At 47.9% G+C, this 22,906-nt stretch overlaps 1 protein-coding gene across 1 annotated transcript in view; it reads left to right on the forward strand.

Moving 5' to 3' along the window:
• Positions 1-10,661: 10,661 nt before the first annotated feature.
• Positions 10,662-22,906, forward strand: part of PLS3 (plastin 3) — a 763,062-nt gene continuing 750,817 nt past the window's right edge. Inside the window, exon 1 of the mRNA XM_077786508.1 lies at positions 10,662-10,677. The gene's annotated coding sequence lies outside the window, so the exon portion shown is untranslated. The remainder of the gene's footprint in view (positions 10,678-22,906) is intronic.

A 22,906-nucleotide genomic window follows, 5' to 3' on the forward strand; every position in this document is an offset into this window, starting at 1 on the left:
GAATGTTTAGCCGCGGGACAAAGCGCGGGGCGCGCACGGCTGCGGTGACCCCGCGAGCCCCGGGGCGGCTCCGCACCGACCCGCGGGGCTGCGGCGCTCTGGGAACCGAGCTACCGCGTTATTTCCCCCACGGCAAGGGACAAATTCACCCGGAGTTCTGTGTCATCTCGCTTTTAAAAGTTTGATGTATTTTTTTACACATTTAATCCAAACTTGCTGTTCCAGAGGTCGGAAGGAGAGTGCAAACGGGCAGGAAAAAAAAAATCATGTTAGAATTCAAATTATTCTCACTGAATTTTCAGTCTTGTGTTTTCTGGTGAGTAAAAAGAGGAACTATTTCCCTTCTGGGCAAGGCAAAGCGCTGTCACAAACTACAGTGATGCCACAAGCCATGGCAGTCATCAGCATTTTTTAATGCATCACTCATCAGGAGGAATTTAAGAGAAGAGGATCTGTCTAAATGAGTAATGTAGAAAGGAAAAGTCAAGCTAAATCAAAATAAACAAAAGAGAAAGGCATATTTTCTTAATACTTTACATTACACTCTGTGTAAGGTACAAAATCTCTGATGCACTGAATGTTTAAATTATACAGAGGTTCATATGGAAAATCTTGTTGCAGAATCTGCATTTTAGTTTTACATATAAACTAAAAATAATATATATACTGAGTGTACTCTTGTATTTTGCCTTAAAACCTTCTATTGTTCTTAACAAATGGCACAGTTTTGTTTTTTTTTTTTTTTTTAACAGAATACCCAGAATCTAACACAGAGGTACATGGCAGAAAACATACTTTAAATCACTAAACAGATATATTTTTTTCTGCCTTTTAATACAAAATTCTGGATCCATTATAACAAAAGGATGCACTCTGCACGACCTTGAGAGCCTGTGACCATTGGGAAATCAAAAGGGTAGTGACACTAAGGAAAACTATTGTCCAGAAAAATAAGCCTCTCCAAGGGGCACCAGGAATCCACAATAAAATCCCTGTTTCCAAGAAAATTCAGGCATTTCCATCAAAAAAGACTGGTAAGATAAATAGAATGTCCTCATAAGCCCCAGATTCTTAATAATACAAAATGTCTAAGTCCATGGTAAACAAAGCCCCAAGGAAAACTAACATCTCCTAACTCAGGCTTCTCAAGACCTGGGTCATGACCCAGTGCCTTGTCACAAGGTACCTCCAAAGCATTTCGGAGCTGAAATTGCAGGGAAATAGTTTTGCATAACATATATTTCAGTTAGAATTTCACTCCTTGCAGACTTCATAAAACTCGTACAACTGTCTCCTTGCTCATAGATGTCATTTCAGGGTTAACAAGGATTGCTGTCGTTATCTTTTAAGGATTTCAGTTTCCATGTGAGCACACACTGATCTGAAAGAAACCCCAGCATGTAAGTTGCTTTCTAGTTTTCTGCCCTTAGATTTTGTGCATTTTTGGGTTTTAATCCCCAGGTTTTTCAATAAATCCATTTGGAGACCTTAAAAAATCAATAATAAATGAATTTTGCTATACATTTTGCATTTTGCTTTATAATTTGGGATTAAGACTCTTACCCTTTCAATTACTTCGTTTTGGATTTGATTCTTTTCAGTTTCCTTTACTAATTTCATGGGAGAGTAAAATATTTGTGATAGATTCAAGTCTCAGAATGCACTATTTTGTGACAAATGAGTGTGGCTATGGTGACAAAGTCGTTTGCAGAACGTCTGGGTTTAGGTTGAGTTCTGCCTGCAGCACTAAACTCACTTTATTCTACTCTAATCCTGAAGGAGGCAGAAGCCAACAAATCTTTCATCATTTTTTGCTGTTCAAAGGCATTTTTGCTATCGAATGCCATTGTTTTGCTAGTCAGCACTAGCAGGAATTAATTGAACTAGGGAAGTTATACATATCAATACTTTTAGTTGATTTATACTTTTGAAAGGCTCATTCTGCAAATACTTAGATACGTGAGTAAATCTGTTCACATAAATAAAATTACTTGCATGTTTAGGTATTTGCAGAATTGACCTATAATTTCCATAAAAATCTAAAGAAAACAATGTCTGATTTTTCTCAAACAGTTAATAAAAGGGCATATATAATGGGAGGGTGTGAGAACTAGATTATTTATTTATTAACTCATCTTAATTCAAATCAGTTTAATATAAATCAGTTTAATAGAAATTCAATACAAGTAAGAATTGTTGCCTCCTAGAATTTTTACACTTTGGCTTTAATTTTAACTTTTTATTCCTGCAAAAAACTTGTGGGGAGCATTCTAAAAGGTAGAATATAATGAGTTTCAATGTCTGAATCACAATAATCTATGTTTTCACTAATTTTTGCAAAGCTGACAACTCTGTGATGTAAACTGCAAATCTGCCTTAGCTGGTTGCATATGGCTCATGTTTAACCAGAAAGTAATTCCATGTAAGGAGCTGCACAGTAAACAGTTCTTAAACACTGACAGGACCTGGTGTCTCGAGATGCGTGATTTACATGGAAAAATACCTTTTGTCCACATCAGTTCTGTGCTCTTTGTGGGTTAATGAAATCACAGCACAGAAGTGTTGCTTGGTAATAGGCTACAGAGCAGGAGGAAATTTATGCAAACAGGGAGAGGGGATGTCTTTCCCGAACTCACAACCCTAATTTCTAGGGAAAGACCGTGCCAGGACGGGGGATTTGTGCACAGCAGAGGAGGCAGGAGGCGTCTCCCGGCTGAAGGCGGCGGGAGGCGGCAGCGGCAGGACGGACGGACGGACGGACGGACGGACGGACAGAAGGCTCCGTGTCCGCCCGCGGATCGCCGGGGCTGCCAGCCGATCTCATTCGCCGTGCAGAGCAGCTTTTCCTGCGGTGCCGGATCCCGGACTCCCATGGGATCCCGGACTCCATCGCACCCTGCGCTGCCATCGCATCCCGCGCTGCCGCAGGGATGCTGCTGCGCGTCCCGGCTGCCAGCGGAGCCCACCCCCCGCCGCCTCTGGCTGCACCCCAGATGTCCCTGTCCCTCCCTGTCTCTCTCCCTGTTATTAAAACGAGTGGATATTATTCCGTCTTTGGAGTACTTTTCTTTCCTAGCGCTGTACTCCAGCAGAGCCACACCGGCTGGTGCTGGAGAAGAAGCCGGAGGGCTGTGCAGTGGGACAGGTTCTGGACGGGGGATAACATCCCCTTCCCTCTGACAGACACTTAGTTACCTCATGCTGAGGCAGAAAGGAGCTTCCCTCCTAAAAGGACTTTTTTTTTTTTTTTTTTCTTTTTTTTTTTTTTTTTTAACCCCATCTTTGCATATCTTCCTGTGAACTCCAGACTGTATCCATCCTCAGCCTTATTTCCCGTCTGGGCTGGATCTGTGGGACTTTATTACTCCAAGCAAGCACATTTTCCCACTGTGCTGAGGTCAATTACATATTCCTCCTCGTGGTAAGGTTTGTTTACCTCCTGTCATGCTGTTCTTTTCCAACATAACATTTTGAGCTCGAGATAACAGGATCATCTTTTTAGCATGCACATCCCAAAATGTGTTAAACTACTGTTAATGTATTTTATCTTCTTAGCAGGGATCTGGAGCATGAACGATGCAGGCACTGGAAAAAAGCCTTGGGATGAGAGGTGAGATCCTGTGTTATGCCTGTAGCCATAGAAGTGGGAATATATAGCAGGTTTAAGATGGTTTTATGCCCTTCTAATCCTGAGCTGCTCTGCAGGCTGGGGTAGGCATCCCAGTGCTTAGTCAGACTGATCTCAATGCGTTTTAAGTAACCTGTGAACTCAGCCCTTCCCTGAATTTACAAAATGCTCCTGTGAGAAGCAACAGCCTCTAAAATGCATTTCCAGTGCCCAGCTCCTGCACAAGTGCTGGGAACGGAAATCACTGAAGGGGAACTTTGACAAGCTGCATAATGAAATATCTCCCCCAAATGGATGTGAAAACTACTTCACACTGTCCTGCTCCAAGGAGCTCATCTAACTGTCAGGATTTTGAATTTAGTGAACACATACGGAGATTTCTGTCTAGGACATCTTCCTCAACCAGTCCTCTTGAAGAACAATCTGGTGTTGCACAGAGAAAAAGGCCTGGGGGATGCTTTGGATGCTGGGTGAAGGACGAGCATCCTGCTACTTGCAGGTGGTTTACAGAGCCTGCCCTGCACCTGCTCAAGTTTTATACATTTAACAGGCAACTGAGAGCTTCTGTCTGTAACGTGCTCATGTTTCTGCTGAAAAAAAAAAAAAAAAGATAAATCCTTGCATTTCCTATTGCATGCAACTGTTGGAATTCAAGAGTGGAATAAAGTACCAGCTGTTTTTTTGCTGTGCATGAAGATCAGGTGTGTGTGTAAACGCCCACATTTCTTACATGTACAATACCCAAACCTCTGCCTCCTCTTAGAGGCTGCCTGACAGAAAGAGCTCTCAAAATCTAGTACCTGCTTGGCTCCCCTGAGTGCACACAATCTGCTCAATAGGGGAGAGGTACATGTCTTCCCCAGGATCAACATACAATCCACAGAAACATGAAGATAAGGTCTGGTCTCTGGGTCTTCTCATCAGGTCCTTACATCAAATATTGGTAATATATTTGGATTTCAGAGAAAAATGCAGGCAATGCTGTACATCATCCTGGAGTAACAGTCAATGAGCCCAACAAAATAACAATTTTATGTGTAACCTGGAGTCAAACACTAATATATTGACTCATTTCTAAAATGCCACATGGTGTAAGGGAAGTATATTTTGGAAAGAGATGTCTCGTCTAGAAATGACTTGAGCATATTTTTAAATTTAGGCACAGAAAAAAGGCTAAACCAGTCCTGTTTGGTTCCCCTGCCCTGAAGGAGGAGCTCAGAGAGAGCAGGGCTGGGGCCAATTCTTCCTGTGCTGAACCTATGGATGGGCTGAAGCACCAGCAGGAGCACCCACGTCCAAATTCCCCACCGTGTGTATAAAACGTGTAGGATCACATTCATGGAGCAGCCTGCCTTTGTAGCTTGTTTTGATGGAAAGAACACCCCTCCTCAAGACAAGCTTTTATGGTTTGCAAACTTACATACTCCTAACTTAAGCTATTTACACAGTTTTAAGGGCTCAAGCACATATTTGGATTATGTGGCTCACCCAAATATTAAGATTTACATAAAATCTAGAGAGTTCACAATATATTCTGATTGCCAGCTGTGGAGAAATAAAATCTACTAAGCAATTTTACAATAGGGGAAGTTGTGCACTGTTACAAAATAGAGACTGTGCTTCAGAATTAATATGCAGGGACATATGCATGAATTAAAATGCTGTGTTACATACACAAATTAGAAAACTCATCAAAATACCAGCAATATTTGGCAAAATTGGAAACCTGTGCATGAAGGAATTCACCTGTCTGAAGTGAGATGAGGCAAGGAAGTTGTTGCACAACAAAAACCTTCTGATGAGAAAGACAAATCTTAGACCACAGAGACTTTAATGCAGTGGTGTGGGCAGGTAAAATCCATGATCTATCAAAAGGGCAGGAGGATGCCTGGGGTGTCTGAAAAGGTTTTTAACAAGGCAGAATATCCAGAGAATCTGAACTAGAAAATAGATGGCCAGCATTTAAAACCCTGCCTTCCAAGAATTGATTTTGACATGAAAAAAAAAAAACCCTGCTCCTCAGCAAGTTCATGTGGGAAACATTTCTAATTTCAGCATTACACGTGGCCCTATCCTGTACCACAAAAAAAGCTCATTTAGTTATGCAAGTAGCTGCCTTTCAATTTGATGACTTATAACCAGTTTTCAGGATTTAACCCACCTAAAATGGGAAGGAAATAGGTGAAGAACTGAGTGAAAGGATGAGTTCCTTTAACTTCCCATGATGTTATGAAGGTGGAGGCAACTCACAGAATCAAACCCAAGAGAAATTGCATAAAAGAGCTTTACAGAAATGTAATTTCAGCCTGCTACAAAATAATACAGATACATAATAAATGAAAAAGATTAGAAAGCTAATGCAGACTTTAATATACTTAGCTACCAAATTGTGAGGATAAATGAGGCAGAGTTCATTCTATACCTTTAAATTTTGTTATAATAAACATATTTATGATAAATTGTCAAACACCTCCTATAAGGACAGGTCTGAGACATTAGTATGCAATAGTCCTTTACAGCATGTCAGAGAGAGTAAATGTTACATTATTTATTACAGCAATCAATACAGTAAAAAAAAAAAAATTAAAATTAGCCATTAAGTATTTGCCATTACTGTACCCTTGTTTCTTATTTTATATGTAAATTTGTCTTATTTAGGGGAGGGCTTTGTGTTTTTATTAGCATATTTCACTTAGCTAAAATGCAAGGTAACACAGCTTATTTGTACTCCATTTTCCCCTATTAAGTAATTTTATAAATGAAGCAGATGGAAATTAAAAGGTGAATGTCAGTTTCAAATGTCTTACGAATACCATGACAAAAGTGTGAAATCTTTTTATATAAAACTTCTATTATCAGCCATTTTTCATGACAAGTGTGAGCACATAGAAACAACTCAGAAAACTAATACTGAATTAATTTTTTCACTGACATTGAGGAAATTCTCAAAGTATCTCTTTTTATTCTGTCCTCACAAGATGAAAGTTTTCATTCTACATATTTTTCAGCTGAATGCCTTAAAATAAAGACAGATCAGCAGCACATGACAGGTAATCCACAGTTACACAAAAAAACCCACAAAAGTGTACAGAAGACAAATGAAGACAGAACTCTAAAGAACTCCACTGCTGCAAAGATTTACCAGAGTTGTGACTGTGTGAGGATTCATAGAAAAAGTTTGCAGCTCCTTCTTATCAGGAGAATAACTTTGTAGCTAATGATTAAAGATTCTTCTCTTAAATATTCCTTTGGGGTTTTGTTTCTTTTTAAGATGACCTGATCTCTTCACACATTTTCTTCCAAAAGCATAAAGAATGGTGTCTGAAAGACTCCAGACCTGGCTATAAAAGAGGGGTTTGGACACTGATTTCATGCTGGTGCTCTGCAAGTTTAGAAGACCTGCAGGCTTTCAACTATTCCCAAAATTTTGAAAAATAAGTTAGATTTTATTAATCTGCCAGAAATCTTTCCATACAGGAACTGATCTTTGGACAGTTTGTTTTGAAAAGAAATTTGTTGTTTCATGAAGATTCATCCCTCTTAGTTGTTTCTGATTTCTTTTATGCGTTTGGATAGTTCAGCACAATTCATTGTGCCTTCTTCAGTATGAAAAAGTTCAGACAAAAATTCTGATTTTGGTAGGGAATAGAAGTAGAGCAGAGAGTCCAAGGCAAGCCTTGATCATAGTTGTTAGAGTATGAATGAATCAGTAACCAAGAAGAGAGAGAACAGAATTATCTGCAGCACTGAGAAGAAAAGTGCAGGGAAGGAAACAGAAATATCTTTTCAGCACGTATGCATACATGTGCTTCCATTACAGGAAAAAAAAAAATCAAAATTTCAGTATATTTGTTGTAAAGGTGAGGTATAGATACTTTCAGAATAAACTCTGAAAGTGATTTTCAGTAATTTTTAAAAGTTGTTTTCCTGTTTCTGTATATGGATTGCACCTCGCTTAGTTTTGCTAACAGACCTCCAAAACCTTCCACAGTAACGTGTTTTACAAGCACCACCTTGCAACCTATAAATCACCGTGTGCTTGAAAAGGCCATCAGAACTCTCTGCCCAGCTGACATGGCAGAGAACTGCTTTCACTACACATTACCCTTTAAAACATTAAGAAAAGTTCTGGAATTTTTTTCTTTGACCATTACTTTTTTTAGCAACTGATGTATTTGCAGACCCCAGGACTCCCTTCCAAGATACACAAAAACACAAGTCAAAGGTCAGCAGGAGGATGTAAAAATACCATTTAATCTTATCTGTGCAACACTTCATGTAGACTTATTTCACCATTTTCAGGCTGTCTTTGTTGAAAGACTAATTTATTTCTGAACTGACAAAAAGAGATAATCAATTTGCAGCGTGAGTTGAGTAAAAACTCCTACCCTTACGTGTAACTTTATTCATATATAAGATTTGAATATGCTTATGATACAAATGTTTATATTAAAGAATTAAAAATCAACACACAGCATATAAAACATTTTTATATAAAGTTTTCCAGTAGTGTGTCATGTTTATTTGCTGCCGGGTTTAAAAAGTTTTGTTTTGCAGAGCTAGGCATGAAGTATCTTTTCTTTGGGAATGTTTTCCCTGTTGTGCACATATGAGTTACTGGGACACTTTTGCATTTTCCATTGCTGTGTCAATTGACTATTCTGTATCTGCATGGGTGTTGATAACAAATTCACACACCCATGCTAAATCGCTGACTTCAGTGCTGAGCATTTTGCTCTCTTTTAGCATTTGTGGCGCGGGACCTCATAAAGGCACTTCGCCTAATCCGGAGAAAATTCAAATTTCGAATTTGACTGCGTCCTCCATTACACGTGATCTCCCTGCAGCTCCGAACGAGTAAATCCCGTATCAATCCCGGGCACTGCAGCACCAAAGTTTGCAGAGAGCAAGCCGGCTGAGGATTTCCAGTGATGAAGAAGAAGCAAATTGCGGTTTGTGAGAAATGCAGCGGGAGCCCGCGGCCGGTGTGCCGAGCCTGCCGTCTGCTCCGGCCGCGCCCGGGCTCGGCCGCTTTGTCTGAGGCCTCACACGAGCGGCACCTCGCCCGCCTCGCCTCCGACCTGCGGGAGCGGGGCCGCCGACTCCTCATAAAGAAATTAAACTGTAATAAATACGGGCTGGGGTGGGGGGACGACGACACAAAAAGCCCTTTTCTCGTGGTGTGCGAACGCAGTCCCGATATATACCGCCCGGTTTCCATGGGGACATTTTGTTCTGACTTCAGATCCCGGTGATCGGGGTGAGCTCTGAGGCGCTTTCGGGGCTTTTCCTCCGAACCGAGCAGAGCCGCCCGGGGAAGCGGGGCAAAACTGTTCGTTATCAATCGATTTGAGGTTATTTACTCTTTCTAAAAAGATGATTATTCCTAATCCCTGAGGAACCGCGGCCGCTGGCCGGGCACAATTAGCACATTTTTAGCATTCCTGCGAGGGCCGCCGGCAGGGCAGGTCCGCAGCCCAGCCCGGGGCTCCGGGACCCTCGGGAGCGCCTCAGGGCGCTGCGCGGCCGGGAGGCCATGGCGGGTGCCCGGCGAGAGCCGCCAGCGGCACCGCCTGAGCCCAGCCCGGCCGGGACAGCACCCGCCACGTCATTTCGGGGCTTTTCGCCCCAAAACGGCACGAGTTTCCTCCCGTCGCTGCGCTGGTGGCCCGGAGCGACTGCGGCCACGCGTGGCCGTGGCGGCTGCGGCGGCTGGCGCTCCACGAGGGACGGGCGCAACCCCCGCGCCCCAAAGCCGCCTCGGTATCCGCTCACTCGCGATCCCCCACGCCCCATCCCCGCCGAACCCCGCGGCCGGCCCGCCCCGTCCCGGCCCTGCCCGGGGTCTCCTCCGTCGCCATCCCCCCGCGGGAGGAAGGGGCGGCCGGGGGCGAAGGCTGCCATTGGCCGGGCAGCGGCGGCCGCAGCTGCAGGACACAATTAATTATGCTAATGGCGCGGGGAGCGGATGTGCTCGCTTCCCCCCGATCCCTCTCCCCGTTTTTGGCTGGCCGGGCGGGAGGAGCCGCCCTGGCCCGATCACATGATATTGTCTTCGCGCCACTTTCGTAAAACCCTTTTTATTCCAGGGCTCAGCTCGGCTCTAAGGTACCGTGTTTATCTTCCCCTTTCCCTGCTCTCTCCTTCGCGCTCCTTTTTTTGTTTCGCCTTCCCAGAACCGGCGCGAGCCCGAGGGCACTCCCCGCTTTGCACCTCCTCTATTATTTTATTAATTTTATCGCTTTTCTCTTTTTTTCCCCGCTCTCTTTCTCTCTCTGCCCCGCACCCTTCCCGAGCCCCGCCGCAATCCGTGCCGGGCTGCCCGGGGCGGGGGACGCGCTCCGGGACGGGCAGCCCCGGCGCGGGGCTCGGTGCGGGGGCCGCGGGGGCGGCGGCGCTCTGCGGGGCGCGGGCGGCCGCCACCCACCTGTAGGAGCGCGCCGGGCTCGCCCCGCGCGGGCCCGCGGCTCCCCCGCGCCGCGGGGCGCGCCACGCCCGCCCCGTCCACGGCTCCCGCGGCACCAACAATGGACCGGGGAGGCGGCGGTGGCGGGAGAGGCCGAAACTCGGGGGCGGTGCGGGGATGGGGTGGCCGGGGATGGGGGGGTCGGGGCTGTTTTTTGGGGTCCCCGCGTGTTCCCCCCGGGCGGTGAGGGGGTGTGTGTGTGTGTGTGTGTGTTTTGGGGGGGGCGGGTGTCTCGCGCCGCCCCCGCGTGGCCGGTGCGCGTGGGGCGGGGGGGGAGGGGGCGCGCGCGCGGCGAGCACATGGCGGCGGTGGGGGGGGAGGTGTCGGCGGTGCGCATGCGCGGCGAGCGCGGGGCGCGCTGGGGGTTGTAGTGCGGAGGGGGGGCGGGGCGCGCGCGCGCGGGCGGAGGGGGCGGTCGGGCGCGCGCCGCACCACGCGCTCGGCGGAGCCGCCGCCGCCGTCGGGGCTCCGCCGGGTCCCCGCGCGCGCCCCCGCGGCGGCCCCGCGCAGGCAGGAGCGGCCGGGGCCGGGGCGGCGGCGCCGGGCGGGGCGGGGGCCGCGGGGAAGCCGGAGCGGCGCGGACGCGGCCGCGCTGCCCCGTCGGGCCGGGACAAAGGGGCCGCCCGCGGCCGTGCGGAGCCGCCCTCGGTGCACCTTGGCGCTGCGCTGGGCGCTCCCCGCCGCCCCGGGGCCGCGGGGCGGGCCGGGGTCCCTCGCGGTGGCGGCGGGTGCGGAGGGGGGGCGGGCGGGCGGCTTGGCGCGTTTTTGGGGCTTTGAATGGAGGACTGCATTTCCCACCGTGCTTTGTTCCGCCGCGCCGGCCGCGCGCGGCCCCGGACGGGGCGGGCAGCACGTGGCGGGGCGCCCCGAGAGCCCTCCCGGGACGGGGCCGCCGCTGCCCCTCTGCAAGTGCCGGTGCCAGCGCCGGGCCGTACCCCCGGGGATGCTCCGGTGGCACCGGGCGTGGGGGACGCCGTGCACGTGGCGAGCAGGGCCGAGTAATCCCGGTGCCCGCCCCCCCCGAGCAGATGGTCAGTGCTGGGAGATAACGGCGGCCCGGGGGCAGATAACACCCCGCGGGGGTGCGGGCCCTCCCGGGCACAGCCACCGGCACCCGGAGCGGCTCCGCTTCGGGGAGAGCCCCTCGGGGGCGGCTCCGCTGCCCCGGGGCATCCCCGACCGCCGGAGCCTTCCCACCCCCGCAGGTTTGTAAGGCTGGGTTCTGACAGCGCGGCTCCGGAGGGAAATGGAAATTTGTTAATGGGACATTTTCTCCCTCCCCTCCTGTGCGGTGGGTCCGACGCTTTTGTGCCGCACCGCAGCTCACGCATCATCTGAGGTACAGATACTCCATTATTTGATGCGGAGGGTGCGGATCATGTGTCAGAACTTTACTTACACTACTGGGGGGGAAAATGTTTGGTGGTTGGTGATACAAGACCGTCGGTAAAGCTCCAGGAGAAAGGTCATCTAAAATGTCTCTCGTGCTGTAGTAACACATGAGAGCAGGAAACCGGGATGTTTTGATCCCTATTACTATGCTTTTTAACTGCCACTAAAATCTGGAAGAAGCCATTTTTACCTTAATTCAAGGGAAAATCAGCTGCAAACCTTTCCTCGTTTCGTGTGCCCACATTTCAACTGCCTTCTGAAAACTCTTGGACCTATTTCTTCTCTATGCTTTAATAGGAAAAATTGCTTCTAAATTGAGAAGCAAATCCATATATGTTTTATGCAACATTAATATTGGTCTTCTCTCTTGGCAGGTATTGTTGGCTCCTGTTCTTCAGTCAAGACACTTCTGTGATGCTTTAGCTGCGCTGAAACAAGACCTTGAAATTGAAGAATTTGTGTCTGGTGATGGGCCTCGAGTTGTGCAAAAGTGCTTACAGTGCAGGTAGAGTTCAGGATCTACTGCAGTTTAAGCACTTCTGGCATTACTGTGGCGCTTCCGTGGTGGTGGCAGGGCATGAACGAAACCAGGATTGTTGTGCTGCCTTTGACCACGCTGCAAAAGGTCCTTGTGTTAAGGTGCATCTAGTGCAGTTAGTGATGTAGCGTAGAATCTACTGCCCTAAATGCTCCTTCTGGCACAAGCTGCTGCCTGCACATCCAAAGGAACTGTGTCCATCTGGCTTTGGCTCAGCAGTTACCATTTTTAGTTAAAGGGATTTCTTTTCCATTGAAGGCAAATGCTCGGGAAGTAGTTTTGTCCTAGCAGTATCAAAGTGCTCATAGTGCAGGTAGCTTGGAAATGGACCTACTGTAATGTGGGCACTTACAGTACTGCTAGATAAAGTGCATCCTAGCCAGTGCCAGTTGTTGGAGAAGTTGGTGCTGATTACAGTCAGTTTTGCAGGTTTGCATCCCAGCTTACTAAAATTGCTGTGCAAATCCATGCAAAACTGACTGTGGTGGTGGTGAATCTGTGGTGAATAATGGGTTCTCAAGCTTTTTTGTTTTCCTTCTCCCCTGCCCCCCCCTTGTTTTTTTTCCTTTCAAATGGAAGATTTGAAGATGCCTTGCGCTGATTTCTCCATGGGTGGGGATTTGTTGCATTACTTGTAGCTGTATGTAGAGTATTGCACTTGTCCCGGCCTGTGGAGGAAAGGAGGACTTGTCATCAGGCTGAGCTGCCCCAAACTTGCCAGTGTGGTAAAGCTCTTGTTTTGCTGTTGTCGGGTGGATCACGATGCAATTTTGATTAGTTTAGTAGGAGAAAAATTGCACGGTATCCATCTGTAAACCGCAAGACCTTCATCGCTGACAGTGTGGCTTGTGTCAGTGATCGCTGCTCACAGGACTGTCCTTGCTGCTGGCTCCACAGCTTCAAGGCACATGAAGAAAGAAAACTTCAATACTGAGGTTTGTCCACCATTTAAAGAGACCAAAAAAGCCCAAAACATGACCTGAAAAGGAAACCCTATTAACACTTCTGGTGGTTCAGAGAAGCACATTTTGGGGGTTTGTTCCTGTAATATGTCAATGGCTATGAACTTATCAATAAAAAAATTTTAAAATAAAACTTGTGTTCAGTGGATTTCACTAAATGTGGTTGCAGTAGACAAGTAAGAAATAAAGGAGTTTGGGTTTTTTTGCTGATTATGGGTTACAGCCTTCAACAACCTTTTCCACCTTGATTTTAAAGAAGGTGCATCTTGCTGCTGCTAATTCAAGGAGAGTCTTTGCTAGGAAGGGCCAGAAGGATGACCACTCAGTACTCACCCTTCAGCCATGGTCATGCTCCATTTTTTTATTAGCTCTTTGACTCTCTCAGCCTTGAAGTTAGGATGCAGCTCCACTCCCATGTGGAATTGCTGCCCTGGGAATGGGGACCCCGTGGTTTGGCAGAATGGTGTGACCAGAAGTAGGGCTGGAGCTGAGGCTGCTGTAGAAGCTGAATGTAAGAGCTGGGAGAATTTCTGCTGAGTGGTGGGACCTGGGTGCTGTGGAAAGGGAGGGAGCTGAACTGTGGGTGTGCAAGGCTTGATGGACATGGTGTTGTTGAGACTGCTGCTGCTTTGCTGTCCTGTGCTAAATGTTGGGTTGACTTCAGCCTTTTTTGAGTGGTTTATCTTCTATGGGCAACCTTGAGAGGGTTGCCTGGATTCCTGAGTTGCTGGGTGTTTTTTCTAGCCTGCCCCCCTAAAATTATGGTTACACAGTGGTGCATTGTGTGGCCAAACTTGTGGATGTGCCCCAGCACCGCTGCGTGGGGTTCCTGCAGTGGCTTCAGCACAAGCAGATGTGGTCTGTGAAGTGGGTGGGCAACACCAGCAAGTTTTCAACACCCTTTTTTCCCCAGCTAAAATACTGTGAGATCCAAAGAACCTTATTGCTGGTCTGGTTTACTGTGGCCAGCTGGGCAGATGCCACTGTGGGTCCCTGATGGAAGCCTGTCCCCAAGCCTCCCATGCCCAGATGTGGTCTGGGGCTGGTTGTGAGCAGCAGAGAGGGCAACGTGCCAAGCACAGCAATACTTTTTTGGTTGAAAACCCTATCAATGGGGGTATTCCTGCAGCTGGTGGCTCTTCTGGGTGATTTTCTACCTCAGGATTTAATCTGAGGCTGAGTTGTAATCTTCCTTGTGCCTGGAAAGCTGTAATCTGGGCTTCAAATCCTTGTGCAAACAAGAGGAAAAGATGGTCCCTGAGTGTAGAGCCCTTCTGGCTGCACCACTTGGTGACAGTGAGGAACAATGGGTTGGAGTGGATGCTAATTGTGATTTACTGCAGTGTCCCATGCCCCTGCTGGGTGGAAGGTACTGGGATGTGTCTGTGCCAGGAACAGGCTCAAGTTTGCTGCAGTGTTAGTGCACTCTGGGAGATGCTCCAAGCCTGGCTTTGTATTGCTAATCCTGGAGCTGCACCCAGCTCTTTCATGGGGTCTTACTGGTGGTTTTGGGGTGATGCAGGCGTGTATTGGTGGGGTGTGTGCTGGAGGGAATTCTGTGCCACCAGCGTTCAGCACGGGCAGTGTTTGGCGCGAGGGGCTGGTGTGGTCACCCCGGGGTGTGTCACTGGTCAGGGCTGCTGAGCGCTGCGTGTGGGTCAGAGCCCAGGAAGGGCACCTGGAGCCACCCCAGCAGGCTGAGCTGTTGGCAGATCTCCCGTGGCTCCAGCAGTGAGGGGAGCTGTTGTGTGTTCCCGTGAGAGGAAGCTCTCCATCAGCAGCGTGGGTGTTGTGCTGTGCTGGTGAGTATCCACACAATCTGTTCTGGGTGATGAGCCTGCCGTGTGCAGTTTGGGTGGCTTGCGTGGATTGCACTGACTCTGCTCAAACGGCTGAAATATGGAAGCCAGCTGAATGTTCCTGCAGTTGTAAACCAGCTCAGGCATCGGGGGAAGTGAGATCTGCTCCCTGGGAGCAGCTTCTGCAAAGTGGTGCCCTGTGTGCGCTTATGCTGGGCAGTAAGTTGATTTTATTGTCAGGCTCTGGTACTTGAGAGCACAGCAGGGCAGGTGGTGTAATGGTGAGGAGGGGTTAACCCACAGGGTATTGGATTTGCAGGATTTAGAAATAAAAAATGCCCCTATTATCACCTGAGCAAATCTCTAAGGCTGATGAGGAGTGAAATGGTGTGAAAAGAGGCTCCATGTGGCAGCAGAGTGCTGGTTCTGAACGAACTCATCGCTGCATCTCCCATCGAGGCAGCTGTTTAATCTGTGAGCTCCTCTGCCCTTTCCTCCTGCTGAGGATAAACTATTACCTGAGGATAAACTCTTGGCTTTCACACGTTGCAGAGCCCCTTTTTCAGGAGGTCTCCCAGCGTTGCTCCCAGCTGTGCCCAGCCTCCAGCCTGTCTTACGCTGCCCCAGTCTCTGTGTCAAGACTTAGTTTTCCAAAGGTTTAAAAATGCCAAAGCTGCTGTTTAGAAGCAACAAATGACTTGTTTTAATACTAGCAGCACTGAGCAGAATTGCCTTGTCTTCAGCCCAGAGCATTGCTTTGGGAGCTTTCTCAGGAAATGTCCTTAGTTCTGAGGCTTTGGGTGCTCTGTATGCCCAGAAGGACAGAAAAAGTTCAGAAAACCCCACAAACAAACTCTACTCCAAAGCAAGCAGGCCTGAGAATGGTGAGTTTGGTATTCTGGATATCTGAACTCTGAGGGGGGATGCAGAGATGGGATGTGCAGAGCTGTGCAGGGCGGTATCCACTGGGTTTTTGGAGCTGTGAAGTTTTATCTCCAGCTCCCTGCAAGGAGGGAATCCACAGGATCTTGGGCTTTTCTGATGGACATTTCGGCTTGCCCTGACCCTGCCTTTGGCAAAGCTGCAGCCAGGGGTTTCCCTCTGTTTTGGGATGCTCTGTGCAGCCCCTTCTCTCATGGGAAGCCCTGGGGGTGCAGGGGTGGGTGTTCAGTGCTCCCAGAGGAGGAAAAGGATGGAATCCCCCTGGCTGTGTGTGCAGTGCTGCTGTTGCTGTGCTGCTTTTTAAACAAGGAGGCTTTTTAACCCATGGGAAGTTGTTGGACATTGATGCTGAGGGGCTGGGGCTGTTCCAGGAGCTACTGCAGTGGCTGTTCCTGGGAATGGGGCGTCAGAAAGGAGTCAGCACTGGTAATTTTTTACTGCAAGTACATAAATAGGTACAAGCACACTGATTGTGGAAAGAGACAGCTCTTGTTCTGGAGGACATCACAGTGCCTGGGCTATTTTTGTAGAGTGGGAATATTTCATATTATTTCAGTCGCCTTCCTGTCACACAACACTTTGTTGTTTAATCTGTTTGTGGTTATTCCCAGCTGTAATCAGTGGTTATCCTGCAGAGCACCCAGTGTGTGCTTTGTTTTTCTCTTAAGAGGAGCTTGTTAAGATAATTATTAATACTTCTGAATGATCTTGTTTTTAAAAAAGTATCTTCTGTATTCTGCTGTTGATGGTGTTCAGAGTGATTTTTAAATAGCACTTTCATGTCTAAATCAGTGCAATACAGGCAGGTAAGCATTTCTAACTGGTGAGTTTTTCACACAGTCTGTGTACTCACTGCCCATCATCTTTGGTTGCTTCCAAGTTACTTTTTCCAAAGTAATCACAGTCATGTCCAAAAAAAAACCTGAAGTTTTTTTTTTTGTTTTTTTTTTTTTTTTGTTTGTTTTTTTTCCCCACATATTATTAGGTTTAAATCATAGCTGACAGAGAGAAGTATTTCTAATTTGCTTATATTGGTCACTGGACCAAGTGTTCAGATCCAAACCAGCTCTTGACCAGGACCTGCTGGCTGAGAAAGTGATTATGTGCTGCACCTGCCCTTGTCTCCTGGCTTTTGTATCAAATCCCTGTGATGATGCACCACAATAACATTCCTCATTCTTTTTGCCTTTTTACATCTACCTAGGGATTTAAGTTGCTGTACTTCTGCAGTTGGTGTGCTGAAACCAGGTCATAAGTCACCAGTTATGTGGCTAATTACCTTTCCCACTAGAAGTGTTGCTTTGTAAAGGTTAAATTTCACTCACCAAAGGATTTTATAAAATTTAGAGAATTGCTCTACTGAATCAAAGAATCAAAGGGGGAAACCATCAATGCTTTTTTACACATGCTCATATATATATATATATGTGTGTGTAAAATAATACAGAAGAGGAAATTGGAAATTACCATTTTGTTATTCTGGTGATACAGAGCTGAAGTGATATTTTTAAAAACTTTTTTTGTTTGTTTTGTTTTTTTAAATGGAAATGGTTTCTTTGGTACTAAGTACCATCCTTGTGCTGTTCTCTGCTGGAGGAAGCACCCGAGTTGTTTCCTGGGTAGGTACCCTACAGCAACAGCAAATGGCTGGCAGGACAGCTTGAAAGCTTCAAAGAACAAATCTCTTGGGACTTCAAAGGCCACTCTTTGTCAGCCTGCCTGCCCAGAGCTTCATTGCAGCAATGAAAAGAAAATGAAGATCTTCCTGCTCTGAGCCCACAGCCCCCTTCCTTCCTCCAAGGCCAGACCACTCCTCTGTGTACATTCCCTTGTCCCTTCCCATACCAAGCAATGCTGCAGGTGCCTGTTGGTGCTTCAATAAACAGCAGTTTTTGAAGTAGCACCTGCTCCCAGAACATCCACTTGTATTAATTTTTAGTGCTCTGAGGTGGGTGTTCAAATCCCTGCAAGTGGCTTAGAAATCCCAGCCTGGATTCCTGTGCTGAGGTTGGTGTAGATGGACCTTCAGCTGCAAACTGGTGCTGCCTGTAGCTGAGTTTGCAGCTTTCCAGCTGGGATGTGGGGGGAATTTGGGACTGATGGGGAAGCACCGTCCCAGGAGATGGGAAGTTTGCCCTGCCCATCTACTCCAGACATTGCTCTTCCCTCAGAGAGGCTGCAGAACTGGCTTCTCACATGGCTTCTCACTTTCTTTTTAATTTTCCTCTTCTTATTTCCTTACTAAAGAAGTTACGAACAGAAGTTTACTGGTTTCACTGGTGAAAAATGCGGTTTTACATTGATATGGAGTAAAAAGGATGTAAAAAGAATTTAATCTTTGCTTTTGTTCTGAGTTTATGCAAACCTCCAAATACTTCTTTCCTCAAAGGGCCAATTTCTACTGAAACAAAATGGTGATGATGATGGTGATGAAAACCTTGTAAATTGACCCTACAGCCAAAGATGTAAAGCCTTATCCTTCAACCCTGGAGTAGCATATGACAGAGCTTGATTGGCTAAAAATCAAAAAGTCCTCTTTATCATGAGATGCGAAAGAAGAACGAGATGGCTGCTTACCCTCTGTTTTGGGGAGCCTTCATGGTAAGTGCTTCATCTGCAGTAAAAGCAGTGGTTAGCTTTGAAGAAAAATTTAAAACTAACAGAATTAGGGCTGTATCAGCAGAGTGTGGCTCTTCCAGCACCAACCCCATGTGTGAGCAGTGGGGATGGAAGGAGCATTGCTTGCCATTCATTGCTCCTTCCTGTGCAATTCTATTAGCACAGTAAATATAGCAAAATACCCTGGTGTTAACCCTGATTGCTGCATTGCCTTGGCTCTGCTGACGGACCATTCCCAAGGCAGCCCTGTCGTAAACAGACCTGCTCAGAATTATTTTTATGTACCAAAAATCTCTTTTACCCAGTTACGCCTCACTCTCCAACTAAAACACGGGCCTGGCTTGTTTTAGGAGGTGATGACAAGCAGATAAAATGGAATTAGAGCCTCTGCTCACTGCGGGCAGAGCTGCAGTGCTGCCTTGCATAGTTCCTCGCTCAGGCAGTTTGTGTTGCAGTGCTGGCGCTCCAGCTGCTGGGAGGTTGCTGGCAGAAAACTGGGATTAGCAGCTCTCAGAACTTCTCGGATGTGGATCTGTGTCCATGCCCTGCTCTGTGGACTTGGACCTCCCTGTGCAGCTGCTCTGCCCAAGGAGCCTCAGAAAGCTCTGCCTGTCAGACCCGCTGCTGGGAGAAACTCCTGGAATATGCAGATGTTGAGGTGAGGCTGCAGCTGCTGCTTGTCTAAACTGTAAAAAAAAATCCATGACCACCATCCAGACTGATGCCTTTCCTTGCAGTTCTCCTTATTGTCTATCAGCTCTCATAAGTCAGTGCCTTTGGGGAAGCCTTGAAGCTGCACAAGTGAGATGGGGACAGGACAGGTCGGTGGTGCTGGGACTGCAGTCAAGGAGTTTTGCAAACAGGAGCCTTAAATGAAAAAGTTTGGAAAAGTGGGAAGATGTCTTCCCTGTGGCTCTACATCAGCTTGTCGTGGGCATCAGCTGTCCCCCAGCATGTCTTGGAGTGATGGCACAGGGCCTCAGGGACTCTCCTGATCCTGGGGTTAGAAACTGCATCTGTGTTGGGCAGGATTTGCTTCACTTCAACTTCCTTCCCACGATGGGATTCTGTTCTGCTTTTCCCATGCTGCTCAGAAGCGACTGGCAGTGAGAATCAGCTCTGCTGTCCTGTGTCCCATCGGAGGCTGGGGCTGCACTGTGGATGTGCTGGCTCTCGAGGTACATTCTCTTGTCTTCTCACTGGATTTTGGGATCCTGCAAGCCCCAAACAGGAGTCATTGTGTCCTGCTTGCATATCCTGTCTGAGCCATGAGCTGCTGCCCCATACCAGAGCTCTCACTGGGGCTGGCTGCTGGGCAGTCTTGGCTCCTGGCCCACAGCATCACCCGCTGCCCCTGAGTTACTGTCCCAGCTGCTTCTTGGTGAGCCTGGTCTTGCATCACGGGTGTTTTTTCAGTGCTGGTTTGGAAGATCTGTGCATATCACTAATGTAAAAAAACAGGGGATTGGGTGGGGAAAATGCAGCTTTCTTGGCTCTTAGTCAGCTTGGTTTTATTATTCTGGTTAATGTTGATTCTGGGTAAAGCTTTTATTCCCTGTCATGATAATCTGTGCCTGCTCCAAGAGGCTGCCCAGAAAACCACCTTATGTGATGGGAGTGCAATTGCCTGTCTGAGCCAAGGCTGCACCCTCATGGAAAGGCTCACTGGAGCTGTTCAAGAAAATCTCCTTACTGTTCTGCCCAAACTGACAGCAGATGGGGCTTTTCCTCATTTCAGCTTTGTAGCCCCAGTGCTCTGCCTCCATGGAGGGTTGCCTTGGCTTTGTGGAGCCCCTCATGCCCGTGCTGTGGCACCAGCGCAGTGGGTGCTGCAGCCCTGGGCTGTGCTGGCACACAGGGGCTCTGTCAGGGCACTCACCTGCCTGTGGCTCTTTGGGAATCACCAGGCCAGCAGAAGTGGGTGCTGTGCAGATGGGAAGGGGAACAGGCACAAAGAGTGCTGAGGAAAAGCTGTGTGTGACTTAGCTTTAGCTGGGAGGGATTTTCTCCCTGCCTGGCTCCTGGCCCCTTCCCTGACACATTGCTGGACAGTTTTAGTCCAAAATCTTCAACCTCCTGGTTTTTCATTCACCACATGAGGGCAGGCTGTTTCTAAAGAAAATACAGCAAGAAATCTTCAGCTCAGTGGATAAATTCCCAGCTCTGGGCTCAGGAGGGCTCGGGAGGGCTGAACTGCTGCAGCCCCCTCCAGGTTTTGTCCCCCAAAAGCCAAGGGGGATGTGTTGAATGAGGATGGACGTGCCCAGGGCCTGGATGTGCAGAGTCCACCCGAGCACCATCATCCCCCAGCCCAGGAAAATCCTCCAGCGTCTCCTGTAACCATCTCACTGCTTTGTTACTCCTCTGGGCAAACTCCACTTACTCTAATGGCATTATTAGCTCTGCATAATAAATGTCTTTTCCCATCGTGCTGCTGCTCCAGCAGCTGCAGGTTTTTGGCCTTTTCTTGCCCAGGTACCCACATCCCCTGAGTGCAGGGATGCTCTCAGCAGCACCACGGTGCTGTCATCCAGCTCAGTGGGGATTTACCACCGTGGTCTCACCTGACTTCACAGCTTCTGCCTGCTGGCTACTGTGCAAGTTAACACAGCTTCCAGTGGTTTAAAAAATGTTCAGAGTTTGTTGGGTAGTTGTTAATGCTGCCTCTGACTTGAGTTTTTCCCTCTCCTTGATTTTTTTTTTAATGAAAATGTAGCAGCAAGTGCCCAGTGGGAACTTATGACTTGAGGAATAAAACAATATGCATTTGTCAGTGTAGCAAATAATACTCGTGGGTTTATGACCTGTGGAGTTTAAAGCAAGGCAAGGACACTTGGGGTATCAAAGGAGGATGCTGAAGGCTTTGTGGTTGGTGCCCTGGGCAAGAGTGGGCCAGGGGCAGCCCTAGGAGTGGCTCCAAGGACGCTCCTCTCCAAAGCCTCTTCAGCTGCACTAAGGGAATGCTTTGCTCTCACTGGCAGCAACAGCTGCAGTTTCTGTGTCTGAGGGACTCCTGGAGCTCCCAGTACTGTTGGCAGAGCAGCTGTCTGTTACCATGTCACTGGAGGTGACACAACAGCCAGGGATGAGCAGAAATCCCTCAGTGAAGGGATGGGATTGCTGCTGGGCAAAAGCAAAAGCCTGCTGGATATTATCAATCTCTGGGAGTCAGACCCATCCCAGTGACTGCAATAAACCCCAATAAATCCCTCAGTTATCTTGGGAATGATAGAGTTGGGAGATGTGATGGGAAACCCTCTCAGTGTGGCTCTGCCCTGCTCGCTCCTGCTCTGCTGCTTTTTCCAGGTTTGTCAAAGCTTCACTTGGGAAATGCAAAAACCAAAACCCTACAGAAGAGCAACAGAAAGAAAACCCCCAAGACCCCAGAGGTGGCTGCTGGGAGAAGTGTCCAGTGTTGGTGTTTGGAGCCCTGGCCATCTTTCACTGTGAGTTTGTGCCCTCCTGCTGTTCAAAACCTGATTTCTGCCCAACCCCTGCCTGCCCTTAGGGCTGTGCCTGCAGAGCTGCAGGCACCAGTGGATTTAAATCAATGTAGATTGTTCCAGTCAACTCCTCCTAGGAATGCTTCTGGCTTGTTGCTCTCTCAAATAATTTTTCATGTCCTCCTGTGTGAAGCATTTGGGAGGACACCTTGGATCCATTTAAAGTTTTTATTAGTATCTTCAATCTGATGGAGCTGTTGCAGCTCTGTGGGAGAAATGTGTCCTGTGCCACAGATGTATTCTGGGTGGAGGATGGGACAGAAAAACACAACCTGCACTTCTGGCAACCCCTCCTCTTGCTCATCCTCACTCTTCCACAGGCATGCCACTGTGACTGCTGATGTAAGGCAAGTAAATCCTGGGCTTGGGGCTGCCAGAGCCAGAGGAAGTGCTGGTCCCTTGCCCTGACCAGTGACAAATTTATTCTCTCTTTCTGCATTTTTTAAAAATGGAATTTTTTTTTTCCTTCTAGAGGGACATAAATAATTGGTGCTGAACTGTTGGGCTTTTTCCAGGATGGGAAGAGGTGGTTTCCTCTGTTGTTTTTTTCTCACTGTTGTGTGATGAGTTGAAGTGCAAAACAGCATCCAACAATTCAAAATCCAGCAATTCAAAAGCATCAAAACAACAGGGGAGGGAGGTGGCCAGGTGGGCAATTGTTGGATGTGGCCCCTTGGCCCCAGAAATGTTCTTTATCTTTGGAAGTGGTGGCTCTCCTCTGCCATCACTCTCTTGTGGATTTACAGGAGTAAAGAGCAAACAGGTCATGATGGTGTTTAAGGACTGAATTGGAAAACCACCCCTTCCATGAGTGTTGTTAATCTGCTTATAATGAGGGGGGAAGAGAAGTCAGTGCTCTGTGGGTGTTATCAGCTGATGAGATAAAGCTTTAACTCCGTTTTGGGTCACCTCCCAGTGTGTTCCTTGGCGGTCCCAGCAGGACCAGGACCTGCCCAGTGGTGTGTGATGGTGTGGCTGGTTTGCTGCCAGTGTCTGCTGGCAGGGCTGGAGCTGGCTGAGGAAATTGTTCACCCTTTCTGGCTGCTAATGTAGAACA

Source organism: Lonchura striata, chromosome 14, assembly GCF_046129695.1.
Source record: "Lonchura striata isolate bLonStr1 chromosome 14, bLonStr1.mat, whole genome shotgun sequence".
NCBI classification, from domain to species: Eukaryota; Metazoa; Chordata; class Aves; order Passeriformes; family Estrildidae; genus Lonchura; species Lonchura striata.